The 14,936-nt window shown below is 46.1% G+C and overlaps 1 long non-coding RNA gene across 1 annotated transcript; it reads left to right on the top strand.

The window, feature by feature from the left end:
* Positions 1 to 928: 928 nt before the first annotated feature.
* Positions 929 to 14,101, top strand: LOC109456368 (uncharacterized). The gene is made up of 3 exons (XR_002138845.3): positions 929 to 1,083; positions 10,083 to 10,206; positions 11,896 to 14,101. It is a non-coding gene; the product is annotated as an uncharacterized LOC109456368 (long non-coding RNA).
* The last annotated feature ends 835 nt before the right edge of the window (positions 14,102 to 14,936 follow it).

Below are 14,936 nucleotides of genomic sequence, written 5' to 3'. Positions count from 1 at the left end.
ATCAGGATAATTCGTTATGCAGCCATAGACAAAATACAATTGGCCATCATAGTGTCTGGTACATAATATGTACCAATAAATACTGGTTAATAAATAAGTTAGGTGCTCAATAAATATTCTAAAAGGACACATTATAAAAATAAGTATTTAAAAGACATCAAGGTAATATTATACAAATACTTGTGAAAATCCAAGTTCCATAATATAGAAGGGCACGACTGAGTCTTGCCTAATCTACTAACAGGACAAGATGCCTGGACAAGAATTCTTCCAACATTGAGATCCTAAGCTTCTGGGATGCTCAGTTTTTGTGTTTCTAGTACTTTCTAAGGTTATGATTATATGATCCTGAGATTTTACGTATCTGTTTCACCAAGTCCATGATTCTAAAATGTTGTTATTCTAATGTATTATTATTCATTAATCAACACATATCTTTTTTCAGCAACGCTTCTCTGCTGGGCACAGTGCCAGGAGCAAGAGATTTGGTAGAGAAAAGACAACCCTGGTTTCTGCACTCCTGTGGCTGATGGGGACAGAGGCGAGCATATGGGCATATACGATACACAGGGAGCTCTGTTATGCAGATAGACATACTATCTGTCAGGGATTGGGGGTGAGGACACCAACCCAGCCTCCTTGGGAGACTTGGGAGCAGAAATGTCTTCCCAGGAAAGACAGGAAGAGAGAGTATTCCAACCAGAGAAGGGCGTACTGATATACACTGTTTTCCAAGTGGAGGGAACAGCAAGTGCAAAGGTCCAGGGGCTAGGGTGGGGGAGGGAGTGCATGGCATATCTGGTGAACTAAAACGAGGTCGGTATGAATTGATGTAAAGTTGGGGGGGTGGCCGGTGGGTGTCAGAGAGAGGCAGAGTGGCAAGAGACTCTGGCCAGATGAGAGAGGACCTAGTAAACCAGGTCAAGGAGTTTGACCTTTATCCTGAGGGCAAAGGGGAGCCAGTAAAGGGTTTTAAGGGGAAGAGTGATCCGGTCTGCTTAAAATTTGGAAAGATACCTCTGGTTGCTGCATGCAAGTTTGGAAGGAGGAAAGAGCAGAGAGAAGGCTGGAATGAGACTCCAGGTGAGAGAAGAAGAGGCCTGAATGAATGGGAGATGGGCCTGAGAGAGAGAGAGAGAGAGAGATGTTTTATCCGTGGTGTGGTAAACAGATGGGGGTGGGGCTCATACTGGTAATGTACAGGTTTGTGTAATGTATAGGTAATGTATATGGGTAATGTATAGGACTCCTGGACTTCGTGATTCTAAGAGTCTCTGATTCTGTGTTCACCACTCCATCACTTTTGATACAAAATGCCCGTCCTATCACTATACCTTATGGTCTCTGACCTCACACAGCCCTGCATCCCTACTTTCTGAGCCGGGGTTTCGTTGTTTGCACAGAGGGGACCATCAGCTCCTTCCGTGGGGAGCAGCCAGGGGGTGACAGCTGGTGTGTGGTCAGCACCCACACAAAGCAGGTGGGCCGTCCGTGGTGGGCACATGTGCCCTAAGTGCTGGGCGCGCAGGCATGTTCAGGAATGAACTGGGTCTTAAGAGGATGAGAGAGGTCAGAGAGGAAGAGCAGAGGTAAGGAGGAGCCTGTTCTGGTCTGCTCCTGGTGACCTGGGCGGCTCTGGCCTCTGGGCGCCCTGTTGGGCATCTGGTCCTCAGATTTGGTTGTTTGCTTCCAGGCACCAGCAAGTTTCTGAGTTGACTGGGGGCGCTCCCCATATCTGTAGGCTGTTGGCCCTTCCAGTTCCTCCTTCTGGTCTTAAACTCCCCCAGGGCTGACACCAGGCAGGATCTGATCTTCCCTGGGTAGGTCCGAGCCTGGCCAAGTGCTACCCATTGGGTTGGACCCGACCTGCTCCCAACCCAGCGCTCCCCCCCGCCCCCCCGCCACGAGGCCATATTATAGGCAGCTGTTCTGGTGGCTCAGACAAGAGCAGTTCTTTGGAGACAGGAACCTCACTTGTCTCCAAACAACAACACGTGGTCTCCAAACAATAACACGTGGTCTCCAAACAACAACACATGGTCTCCAGAACCACAGCCACGGCCTGTGTGTGCTCCTGTGTTACAATTTGCTTCTTGCCAGGGGTTCAGCTTTAATTCAGTTCAATCTGCAAAACATCGATTGAACAACACAACTGTGGGCACATCCCACAGACCTGGCATGACCCTGGGACACTCACTTCCTGATTGGAGGAGGAAGTGGGAAGCTGAGCATGGGTGTGCCTAAAACTACACAGTGATTGGTGAAGGGTCGGACTTAGAGTCCAAGGCCAGAGCTCTCAGCCCATTTCTTTGCACACAGTAGGGGCTCTCCAAATGTCACTCATCTTGAGTCAAGTTAAGAGTTCAAGTGACATGTGTCACATGGCATTTACTAGCAGCATTTGCTAGCATTTGCATCGATTGTTTCTAGAAGGTGATAAGAAGCCAGAGAGGTGAGCTGAGTATCTGGGGTCAGGGTGGAAGACCTAGTTTTCATTTTGTGCCCTTTTGTACCTTTTGAATGTTTTATTTTCACCAAGTGCACATAGAACAGAGTCAATCAATCAAACAAACAAACACAATTAAATAAATAATCAAGTGAGTGAGGCATTTCATAACTCCTTTGTACATGCTGTTCCCTCTGGAAAACACCCCTTCCTGGTTTTCTCCATCTGGAAAACTCCTATGCAAGTCACAAGCCTGAACCCCAGTGTCCGGTGTCTGGGGCCCATTGCTACCTCCCCGAGATGGTGATTCTCCATTCACCTGCCATCTCCACGTGCCCTTGTCTGTCCTGCTCTGTGCCTGAGGAGGCACCCATGCCTCCTGACTTCTCTTGGATTTCATCAAAAGGAGGAGTCAGCGGGAGATTAGAGACAGGAGGAGAGAGAAGTGGGGATGTTTATGCCCCCCGCTCCCTCCCTGTTCTTCCTTAATCTTGGCAGGGGCTGCATTTCTCTCTCGCCTCAACTCCTGTCGTGGCCTCACTTCCACAGAAACAGCTATTTCTGGGGCAGTAGCACTGTTTCCTCTCTCTAACTGCTCCCCACGGTAGTCTCGGGGTGCTTTTCCATTCCTTGAAGTTTCCCATAGCTCACCCACCTGTGTAATTACTCTATTAATTCACTTCAGTTAAGCCAGTGGTTCTCCGCCCAGGATGATTTTGCCCCTCAGGGGACATTTGACAATGTCTGGACACATATGTAGTTGTCATGACTGGTGTGGGGTGCTACTGGCATCCGGTGGGCAGAGGCCAGGGGTGTGCTGCTAAACGTTCTACGAGGCACGGGACAGTCCCTACCACAGAGAATGATTTGGCCCCAAATGTCAACGGCACTGAAGTTAAGAAATCCTGACTTAAACTTTTGTGATGCCAACTGCTCCCTGCCTGGACCCTGGACCCATGGTTGGGGGTTCTGGATGCCCACTGCTCTCTCTGCACTGTGGTGTGATCTTCTCACTTACACACCGACCGTTGGCTTCCTCCTAATGGCACAGACATGAAAAGACCCCGTCTTCGCCCTCGATCCATCCACCACGCAGGGAGAGACCCAGGGGAACTGGATCCCCCACCAGACGTGAGTCCTTGAAGGCAGGGTCTGTATGTCGTTCACCGGAAAGACCCAGTAGTAGGAGGTCAGCAGATATTTGCTGACTGAGCTAAAAAAAAAATCCTTCACCAATGTCTTAAAAACGGGTTGCAGAAGACAAGGGACCAGACTCAATATCTACACAGGACTCAGAGAACCTGAGTGATTTTCTCTGTGACAGAAGTTCCAAGGAAACCACCATCAGGCAAATATATACAGAAGGAATGAATCCCTGGGGATAGAGGTGGGTGGGCAGGGGAGAAGGTAAGAAGAAGGCATCTCATCTCTCAAATGGGTATCATAGTAGAATACACCTCCTAAAACTATTGTGAGAATAAAATTAGCAGAAAGCATTTAGTGTGCTACTCAGTACCTGGTTTCGTACAAAATGAACAGTATCCATCAGCAATCTGGAGGAAGGGATGGAGGAAAAGCATCCAAGATGGGGGCTGGGGAAACGCTCTGCAACTACCATGGGGCTGCTTTGCACTGCTGGGCTTTACTTTCCCAATCTGTAAAATGGGGACTATGTAGGCAAGATTAGAGCTTTGCAGCAACCGTATCAGAAGAGATGCTTTAGAGGTTCCACAGGTGTTTCAAATATTATTTTCAAAATCAAATTTGTAATTTAATAAAAGTAAAAGGCCAGTCTGTTAAGTTATAGTGCGATATTACAGTCAGGAAGGCCAAGGGTGACCAACTCATCCTCTTTTGCCCAAGGCTTTTCCAGTTTTAGCAGTGAGATTCCCTGTGTCCTGAAAACCCCCAGTCTTGGGTAAACCGGGGTGGTTGGTCACCCTAGCAGGTCAGGTGACCAGCCTGCCCACATAATTTTTAAAATAATAAATAGCTACCATAGGTTGAATACTTATTTTGTGCCAGGTGTTTTTCTAATAACTCTGTAAGTATTAGTTCATTTAATCTTCATAAGAACCCAGCGAGGTAAATATTATCAGCATCCCTCTTTGTACAGTGGCACAGAGAGGTTCTGTAATTGCCTGAGGTCACACAGCTCCTGAGTAATAGAGCCAAGATTGGATTCCAGGTCGTCTGGGTCCAGAGTGCCCATATTTAACCAGGACCTCTACTATACATGTGAATATATTTTAAAACATCTTTTGAAATGGTAATAATAATAGGAATATATTTTAAAACATTTTTTGAAATAGCAATAATGCTAATAATAACATTTTTGAGCACTCAGATATGTATTCCAAAGTTTAACCCAGGAGTGACAACCTGTATTCTAACTTGGGCTGCCAGATCTACTCATTTTGATGTAGACCTCAGAATAATGCATTCTGGGCCACCTCTGCTGAGTTAAACCTGTAGTGGAAGACTCACGTGTTTACTGGGCCACATGGGCAATATTGGTGAGTAAGGAGGCCTGGTTGTAATGCAGCAGCGAGTGGTGGGGCTTGTGGCAAAATGGAATGGAATGCACGTGCCAAGAAAAGCAGCCAACGACTCAACTCCAGGCCCTTGTGTTTGGGGGCCCAGCAATGACAGGTCTCCCAAGAGAAGCCAGACAGCCATCTTTAACGGCAACGAATTCAGTGAAAACAAAACAAAAACACAAGATGTGTGAAATAAAACTGTGGGCCAAACCCAGTCCCTGCACCTTACCCCTGCCCTCCGCAAGCTGTTAAAAAAAAAAAAAAATCACTATTTGAAATTGTGGTATATTCATATTATGGGACACTGTGCAGCAATGAGAATGAATGAATCCTAGCTGTCAAAACTATGGATGAGTCTCACAAACATAAGCCAGACATAAATGAATACACTCTGTATATTCCATTTCTATAAAGTTTAACAATAGACAAAACTAATCTAGGGTGTTAGGAGTCAGGCCTGTGGTTCCCTTGGAGACGGGTAGGTTGTGATTGAGAAGAAAGACCACGACGAAGGCTTCTGGGGGCTGGTGGGGTCCTGGGTGACAGGGACATGGTGTCCTCTTTGTGACGAGTATCGAGCTGTCCACGTAGGTTTGTGCATTTTTTAAATGTATGTTGTATGTTTGAAATTATATAAACATTTTACAACACAGATACACACAGACTGTTACCATTTGGAAATATTTCTCTGGATGGAACAGGATTGTATTTGGATATAAAGGAAACCAAATGCTGAGATAGATCATTGGACTCGGAGGCCAACTACCTCAGGAAGTGTCTGCTGGTTCTTTGTTGGACAAATGAAAAGAAGGCAAATGCCAGGTGATGCCCCAGTTTGAAACTGGCATTTAATAAAACAGCCTTGTTTTTTTCCAGGATGGCTTTGTGTAATATCTTTGTCGAGAACTGTGTCTCTGTTGCTCACCCCTTTCACCCATATTCTCAGGTACTTAAAGTTATAAAGTAACTTTTCTATATAAAGTAACTTTCATGGGAAAAGGATTTCAGAGCTAAGAAAATCTGAGGACCTTCATTAAGGTTGAGGTTCAAAAATTCCACCTATCAGAAGCAGGCTCCAAAAGGCAGGGTGGATTTGGGGGTGATTCTGTATAGGATGGGGAGTGCCCATACCTGGCGGCGGAGGGGGTGCATAGGAGCCTGTTGCTGCAAGCATTTCTCAGAGGGTGTGTCTCCATTCACAAAGGGCCTTTTCATCCTTCAGTCATCTCTTCAGCAAACACATCCCAAGTGCCCCCGCTCTATGCCAGGTCACAGGGTGCAACATTAATCCAGGAATCACAAAGACGGGCTGCTAACAGTGGCCAGGTGTCATGAGAGCACATGGCCAAGGGACCCTTCACTGGGGTCTACCCCACTTCCCAAACAACCCAAATGGAGCCCTTCTCACGGCTCCCATTCCTCCATCCTGGGCCTGGTCTTCACCACCCCCACCTGCCTGGTCTCTCTGCCCCACTTGGACCCCTAAATCCAGCCTCCACAGTATTTTTATAAAACACAATTCAAAAGACACTCACCCCAACCCTGCCCCCAACTTGAAAGTTATATTCAGGCCACATAGAGAAACATCCAGATTCCTTCTCACAGCCTACCAACCCCACATCGTCACCCACCCCAATTGCCTCTGCTCCCTCCTCCTCTCTCCAGTGACGCTGGTCCAGCCTTAGGCCTTGGTTCTTGCGGTTCCCTCTGCTGTCTTTTGATTCAGATGCCATTGCAAATGTCACCTACAGGGGCCGCTCTGGAGTACTTTTGACAGGGTGAGGTACACCACTTGAATTTTGTACCATGTGCATACTCAAATAAATTATGAATTCAAATGGAAATTCCTCCTTGGAGAGGCCTTTCTATAAAGCAACCTTCTCATCTACTGCCTCTTATGGTGTTTTAATTTTCCCTTATGAGGTGCTTAATACAGTGTGTCACTGCCTTGGGGTTTGGTTTTGTTTTTCATCTTTTTTTAGTTTATTGTCTGTCTCCTCTTCATGAGGAGACTTCGCCTGTCTTATCTACCACTTAGCACAGTCCTGACACATAGTAAGTGCTCACTAAGTATTTATTGAACAAGTGAAGAAAAGAAGGGAGGGAGGGAAGGAAGGATGTCTGAGATGATAATGGAGAATAAACCAAGCAAAGCTGGGGGTGGAAGAGTGGGGCTTAGTTCCAAGCAGAGTCTGCAGTGTGGGGACCTGAAGAAGGCCAGGCTGATGGGACTAGAGATGAGAGAGACAGGGTGTGAGGCAAGCAAGACTGTACCCATTTTACAGATGAGGAATATGAAGTTCAGAGCAGGCAAGAGACTGGCCCAAGTCATCCAACAGGCCAGGGTCTGAGTTTAGAATCCAGGTCCCAATTCAAGGTTTCATAGAACCTCACAGTTCTTGAGCACCTATATGTACTAACTTATAAGATTGGTACTGTCATTACTTTCTCAGTTGACTGATGAACAAGCCGAGGCATAAAGAGGTTGAGTGACTTGCCCTAGGTCACACAGCAGAGAAGTAGCTAAGCCTTAGGTCTTTCCCTGGCTTTGATGGTTCCCAATTTGCACTTCCCAATTCTTCCACAGCCTCTGGCCTCACACAAAGCCCAGCCTGGCTCCCAAAGAGGCTGTCAGTCAAACCCTGATCCTCTCCTCTCTGGAGCTTTGGGCAAAGACAAAAAAATTCCCTGAAACCCTCCAGGGCCTGGCTTCCCCCAACTTCAAACCGAAAGAGAGCAAAACTAGCCTTGTTTGCAAGGCTGCTGTGAGAAAAAAGTGATAAAAAACAATTATGGAACTCATAAGTGATAAAAGTAACTGTAGGGCTCCTGGAAAACAGCCTGAGCTGTAGATACTAATGATTGCAGGAATTTATGGCCCTGTGGGCCCAGCCTTTTCCAGGCTGGGAGATAGGAGCTGGGGTCACAAGTGGGGTCACAGACAGAAAACTCCCAGCAGCCCCTTCCTGGAGTGAGGCTGGAGCCTCTCTTTTACCAGCCTGGGCGGTGGTTTCCAGGGCTCTCAGACGGCCACAGCCCACACCCCTACACACACCCACACCCCCTCCAGCCCAGGTTCCACCATTAGGCATCCATCGGGTCAGGTCCTGTGTCTCTAGCCACTTGTCTTTCTGAAAACCTATAAACTGTCAGCGCTTTATAGTGATGGGGTTCATTCATTATTTCTTGGGGTCCCAGGCAGGGAGCAGAGGGCAGTGATTCATTCCTCCTGTAGCCAGTGGACATTTACAGAGGGACTACTCTGTACCAGGGCCCTTGCTGGGGGGGAAGGCGATGACTGGACACCGTAACTCACCCAGAATCACGAGTGCTGTGGGGCAGGGCTGGACCCTGGGTCCCCAACTCCTAGGACCATGATCACACCATCACAAAAAATAGTGGGAGGGGCTTGTCCCTACAGGTGTTCCCTGCTAATTCTTAAAGACATCAAAACCCCACCTTAGAACCCTAGTGTATTGTTTTTATAAAAACAAAGCCTATGTATCACTAAAGATCAAATAATGCACAGATTTACCAAAAATGTTCAAAACACTCAAATTTTACTACCGAGAGAAAAACCTCCCTGAGCAGAAGTTAGCGGGACACACAGCCTCCAAGGCCAAAGTGCTCGGGTCCCCATGCCAGCTAGCCAGCTAGCCATGCAACATTGAGAATGTCAACTCTCCTCTGCCTCAGTTTCTCCAACCTGTAAAATCGTCTAATGGCAGCACCTGCCACACAGGGCTGTTAGGAGCACTAAACGAGGTCACTAACTGCAGAGCATGTAGCACAGCACTGACACAGAATAAATGCTTCCTGAGTGGTATTCAGTGACTCCTTCTCAGACACGCTCTGTTCACATGTGCTACATCTGCTTGAGGTTTTAGAGCCTGATTTTTAAATATATTCCACAAGATAATCCAGGCATCTTTCCATGTCTCTAAGCTCATTTATGGAAGTAATAAGGGTTTGATTTAAGGGCTAAGCAGCTTCATCATGCAGGAACCTCCCCCTTTCCTCCCCACTGTAGATCCACACTAGCTCCCCTTCAGAGCCTGGTTATTTTCTGCCCATATCTGCTTTCTGCAGATCCCTAAGGCAACCCTGTGTGGAGATGTAGAAACTAGGACTCATAGACAGTAAATAACTTGTTGTGCTCACAGAGCTGGGACTTGAACCTCTGACATCTGGACTCTAGAAGCTGAGCTCAAGACTGAAAAACAAGCACTGAGAAGTCCAGGAGGGTTTTGGAGTCGGGTGGACATGACTTTGAATTCCTGTTCTGCCAGTAGGAGCTGTGTCACCTTGGGCCAGTCCTTTCACTTCCCTGAGCATCAGTTTCCTCATCTGTGAAATGGGGCTGCCGATACCCATCACATAGGGTTGCCATTGAGATTGCTACTGCCTGGCTAATGGCTGCTGTTCCTGCACCAGTAATGCATGTGGGGCTCCCAGCTAAGTGCTTTACAGACAATATTTCTTTTTTCTTTTTTTTATTCGACAATATTTCATTTAACTGATGAGAGGCACAGGTAAAGCGCCTGCCTAGCAGGCAAATAGCAACATTAGCTCTCCTAGAACATAGTTCATAAGGGCAGAGGCTTTTGGCTGTTTTGCTCATTGTGTAACTGAGTCCTAAAACAATGCCTGGCACATAGTAGGTGCTCAAATAAAATTGTTGAATGAATGAATGACTCTAATTCTGCCAATATCAATGACAAAATGGCTGTGTTACTTACCAGGGATGTGACTTGAAGCAAGTCTCTTTACACCTCTGAACTTCAATTTTCTCCTACTAGATCTAATGGGTACCACGATACCAGCAATATTTATTGAGCACTAACTCTGTGCTGAGCTCTGTTCTAAGTGGCTTATAGGTGTAGCTCCTTTAAACCTTTGAGGGATTGTTATTATCCCACATTAAAGTTAAACTAGCTGAGGCGCAGGGAGGTTAAGTCACTTGGCTAAGGTTTCTTACGTAATAAGAGGTGGAGCTAAGATTCAAATGCCCCAGGTCTCTGAGGCCAGACAGAGCATCTGCTTAACACTACTCTACAGAGCCTTTCTAAGAGCAACCTGTCCTTCCTCCTCAACAGGACAAGCAGTAAATATACTGAAGTGCATTCACGGAATGGAACACTGTGCAGCAATGAAAAAGAGTAACTTCCTGGTAACCTCAACAACATGGGTGAATCTCACAATTATATCGAAAGGAGCCAGGTACAAAAGACTACTAGAGCAGCCAGATAAAATATAGGATGTCCAGTTAGAATTTCCGATAAACAATGAGTATTTACTTATTTAGTATAAATATGTCCCATGGGAAATTCAAATTTAACTGCCCTCCTAGATTTTTATGTGCTAAACCTGGCAACCCTAAATAGTGTATGTGTATGATTCCATTTAGCTGAAGTTGAAAAACAAGTGAAATGAATAAATGGTAATAGAAGTAACGATAGTGATTGTCTTGGCTTGGGGTGGGTATGAGTGGAAAGGGTGTTGAAACAGTTGTTTACGGGCCGGCGGGGTGGCTCAGGCGTTTGGAGTGTCCTGGCGATCCTGAGGCCGAGGTCGCCGGTTTGATTCTCACATGGACCAGTGAGCTGCGCCCTCTACCGCTAAGATTGTGAACACCAGCTCTCCCTGGAGCCACTGGAGCGCAAGGGTCATAATACCAACGGCTTGAACTGGAGTTGGCGGGGGAGGCAGAAGAAGAGGAGACAAAAAAGAAAAAGTTATTTATCTTCAAAAACACAAACTCATAGATACAGACAACAGAATTATGGTTACCAGAAGGGAAGGGTGCGTAGGGAGAGGATGTAGAGGGTAAGGGGGCCCAAAAGGGGGCAAGGTGACAGCAGGAGATTAGACTTTGGGTGGTGAGCACACAGTAGAGTATACAGATGTTGTATTATAAAGTTGAACACATTAAATTTATATAATATTATTGTGGGGGCAGAGCCCCAGAAAGGAGTTTCCAGGCTCTCGGCCTCACATAGACAGGTGCTGGCTCAGGTAGTAAATGGCCATCAACTGTGATTGCATGGCCATCAGCTGTGGCTAGTTGGCCGTCAGCTGTAACCAGTGAGCCATTGGCCACTAATATAACTGCTGTGGCTATGCTAGCAAAGAGAGAAGAAGAATGGGGGCTAGCAAGAAGATGGCGGCTGGGCTGGCAAGCGTGGATGGCGGTTTGCGGACAGTGTGAATCCAGCCTCCATTGAGAGTATAGTGCCGCCAGAGAGAATATAGTGGTATGACTCCCCCATGTATGGCTCCGTGGGTGTTCCTTTTTGGCCTCACCATATCCTGCGTTCTTGTATGGGGAGCGGGAGCAGAGACCCCGCAGGCCGCCCCGCACGACAAATGGCGCAGCGAGCAGGGTCTCCCGCATGACAGTTATTAACCAATGTTACCCCAATAAATTTAAACAATAAAAAAGGTATATAGCTTGACCTAGATGTATATACTTGTAACGCATCACCAAGCTGTATGTTTAATAGTAGTACATTTTACAAGATTTGTGAATTGTGACTCCCTAAATATATATATATATATTTTTAAAATTCTAAAGGGCAATACACTATAAAATCTTTAGTAATAGTATCTAACCGATGGGGTGCTTGGGAGAAAAAAAGGAGATAAGGGTTGTGAGTCTCTTAGCACATTTTAGAAGCTCATAGTAAGAACTCAATAAATGGAAGCCATTGTAAATGTAATAGCAGCATTTGTATTGTCATTATTATCATCACCCCTTCTGTGATTTTTCTCTATTGAAAATTGATTGGCGCGCCCTCAAGGGTCTACATTGTGTCATAGCACCTGAGTTACTGCAAAGAATATCCCTTCATCCAAGCTTGAAATTGTCTCAATTACAAAGGGCAATGCTGTGCTTTTCTTTTGCTCCAGGACCACGTAAGAAAGTACCAAAATCCGCAGGAGACCAATGGGTCCCAAGTCCAGCTCCAGCCCTGCCCGTGATAGCTCCCTGAAGAGTATCAGAAGGAAGGCAGAAGGGAACGCACAGGTCTATCTCTCTGACTCACTGTTAAAGCGCAATCGCAAACATTATCTTGTTTCGTAGGAACTCACGTGATAATATTTGAAAGGAGCACTGGTGGGCTACAAAATGCTTTCACATTAATAATAATCACAGCTAGCTTTTAATGATCACGTCCTGGGTGCAAGCACCATGCTGAGACATATATGTCCTTTATTTCCTTTAATCTTGACAATGACCTGTGAGGCGTGTGTTCTTCTGTAGCCTGCTCTTTTCCCCTCAGCGGTACGCTCTGGGCATCTTTCCATGTCAATAAATATAGCTGGGGCGGTAAGTACTTGATTCAAAGGCTGAGAAACTTAAACAGTCAGCAGCCACTGCCCAGGTGAAATCAATAATAGTTAACATTTATTGAGTGCTTTATTACACACCAGGCCCTGTGCTAATTGTTTACCATGAACAGTCTCTCATTTGATCCTTAAGGCAATCTCCAGGTAGCTGCTATTATTATTCAGACGAGGAATCTGAAGCTCAAAGAGGTAAAGAAACCATCCAAGGTCAGACAGCTGGTGTAAATGGCAGAGTTAGAATGCACACCCAGGTCAGTCTGATTCTGGTGCTGGGCTCACAAACAGGATATTTGAAGGACCGTATGGGAGAGGACACACAGGAAGATCCCCGAGTGGAGAAAGGAGCCACTGACAAATTCTAAAGGCAGGCAGAAGGATAGTGGGGCAGAGGCCATGGGGGAGGCAATTTCTGAAAAGCCACAGTCTGCCATGAAGGGGACAGGAAGGCTTCCTGGAGGTGGTCCCATGTAGACTGTCTCCAGCCAAGAAAGGAGGTCTTTTAATAACTTACAAGCTCCTGGGTGGTTTCACATCAGACACACATGGGTTCAAATCCTCATTGGGCCACTCTCTAGGTTCTTTTTAAAAACAGCATGATTGAAGTATTATTGATGTACAACGAACTACCCCTATTTAAATTGCATAAGTAGATGAGTTTTGACATGTGTACATACCCATGAGCCCATCACCACAATCAAGGTGATGAACGTTTCCATCACCCCAAATTTCCTGCTGCCCCTTTATCCTCATCTCCTCCTTTCTGCCCCCCACCCCATTCCCAAGCAACCACAGTCACTATAGATTCTTTCACTACGGATTACTCTAAAATTTCTAGAATTCTGTAGAAACAGAATCATACCATTTGTACTCTTTTTTTCTGGCTTCTTTCATTGAGCATAATTATTTTGAGATTCATTCATGTTGTTGCATGTATCAATAATTTGTTCCTTTTTATTGCTAAGATATATACTATACCGGGGGTGCCAAAAACATGTATACACATTTTAAGAGACGTTACCTATGTATTACTTTTCGAAGCTGAATTGAATTACAGTAGCAATGTGTAGTATGACGTTTGCTCAAAAGATCCAGTGAATGCTAGCGTCCCCATGCGACAGGCAGGACAAAGAAAATGGCGGAAGCACGGTTGTCGTTTGAGGAGCACAGTACCGGTTTGAAGTGGTGTTTGAAATTCGCCAATGCTGTGGAAGTACAGCGACAATGGAGGTGTGAGTATGCACCACAATCTCCAACACACCTAACAACTGTACGCATCTGTGATCAGTGTGAGACGCATGGTGCTGTGTGTGATGTGCCCAAGGGAAGATCCAGGAGACCTCCTATAGCAACAAGTCTTGCTACTTCTGCTCTGGCATTGGAACGGTTCACACGCTCACCACAGGAGTCTACCAAACAATGTTCGCCATAATCAGAAGTGTCTGGACACTGATGGCAACCACTGTGAGCACCTCTTGTCATGGCAGGAGTCAAATGTGACTTGTATTCATCTTCTGTTATTGGTATATATTGAGTATTACAATTTTAACACGTTGCGTATGGATCACGAGAATCTTCACGAGGGATTTAAACCCCGCCCTACGCAACGTGTTAATACAGTTTTTTTCCCTTTCTTAAAACGTATATACATTTTTGTGGCTGTGTGTATGTTACAGTTTTTTACCCTATTCCCCTGTAGATAGACATTCGCCCCCCACCCCAGTTTTTGGCTATTATAAATAAAGCTAAGAACATTTGTGTACATGTCTTTGAATGGACAGATGCTTTCATTCTTCTTGGGTAAATACCTAGGAATGTGATTGTTGAGTCATATAAGTTTATGTTCAACTTTTAAAGAAACTGCTGTAAACTATTTTTCAGAGTAGTTGTACCACCTTTCATTCCCATCAGCAAAGTCTGACAGTTTCAGTTGCTAGGGTGCGTCTCTTTCACTTCAGCCATTCTAGAAGCACTAGTTGTTTGCTGTTGTTTTTTAATCTGTGGACCCCATTGATGGTTTCTTAGCCTTTCTGAGCCTCAACGGGTCTGAGAGGGGCTGGGTAGAGATGGTGAGAGGAGAGGAAGGGTGTCACTTGACCTGCCACCATCGTAGCTGGTTTTGAGCGCTCTGGACTCAGCAGACGTTTCAAGTTTCCTCTTTGTGTCATGGACACTGTTGTGGGCTCGTGCACACGGCCATTGCTTCAAGCTCAGCTTTGGCCTTGATGGATGCATCCCTCCTCCTGGGGGTCCTTTGTAATTTTTTTCTTCAAATTTTGGGATTCTGCCACCCAATTCTAGTGTCTTGCTACTGCCACCCCTCTGCCCCTCTAGGAGGCCCTACCGGACAAGCTGACCCCTTGTAGGTGCTCTCTGCCCACATTGGTCCATGGGAAACACTCATGCAGCCTTGCCCTGAAGCACCTGGGAGTGTGCGTGGTCTCAGCACACCCACTCGCTGGCTCCCTCATCAGTGCAGCCAGGCAGCCTATTTCTTCAGCCTTTAGATGTCCCACATCAGACCATGGGGTCCTCACATGAGGGTCAAGTGTGACGCTCTCCAAATAGTCACCCACCTCCCATCCTTTTGAGAAGACAGCCAC

Source organism: Rhinolophus sinicus, chromosome 13 (assembly GCF_057876585.1).
Source record: "Rhinolophus sinicus isolate RSI-liver-muscle chromosome 13, RSI-T2T, whole genome shotgun sequence".
NCBI classification, from domain to species: domain Eukaryota; kingdom Metazoa; phylum Chordata; class Mammalia; order Chiroptera; family Rhinolophidae; genus Rhinolophus; species Rhinolophus sinicus.
Note: the sequence above shows the minus strand (reverse complement) of the source record. Positions and strands in the feature narration are given on the sequence as shown.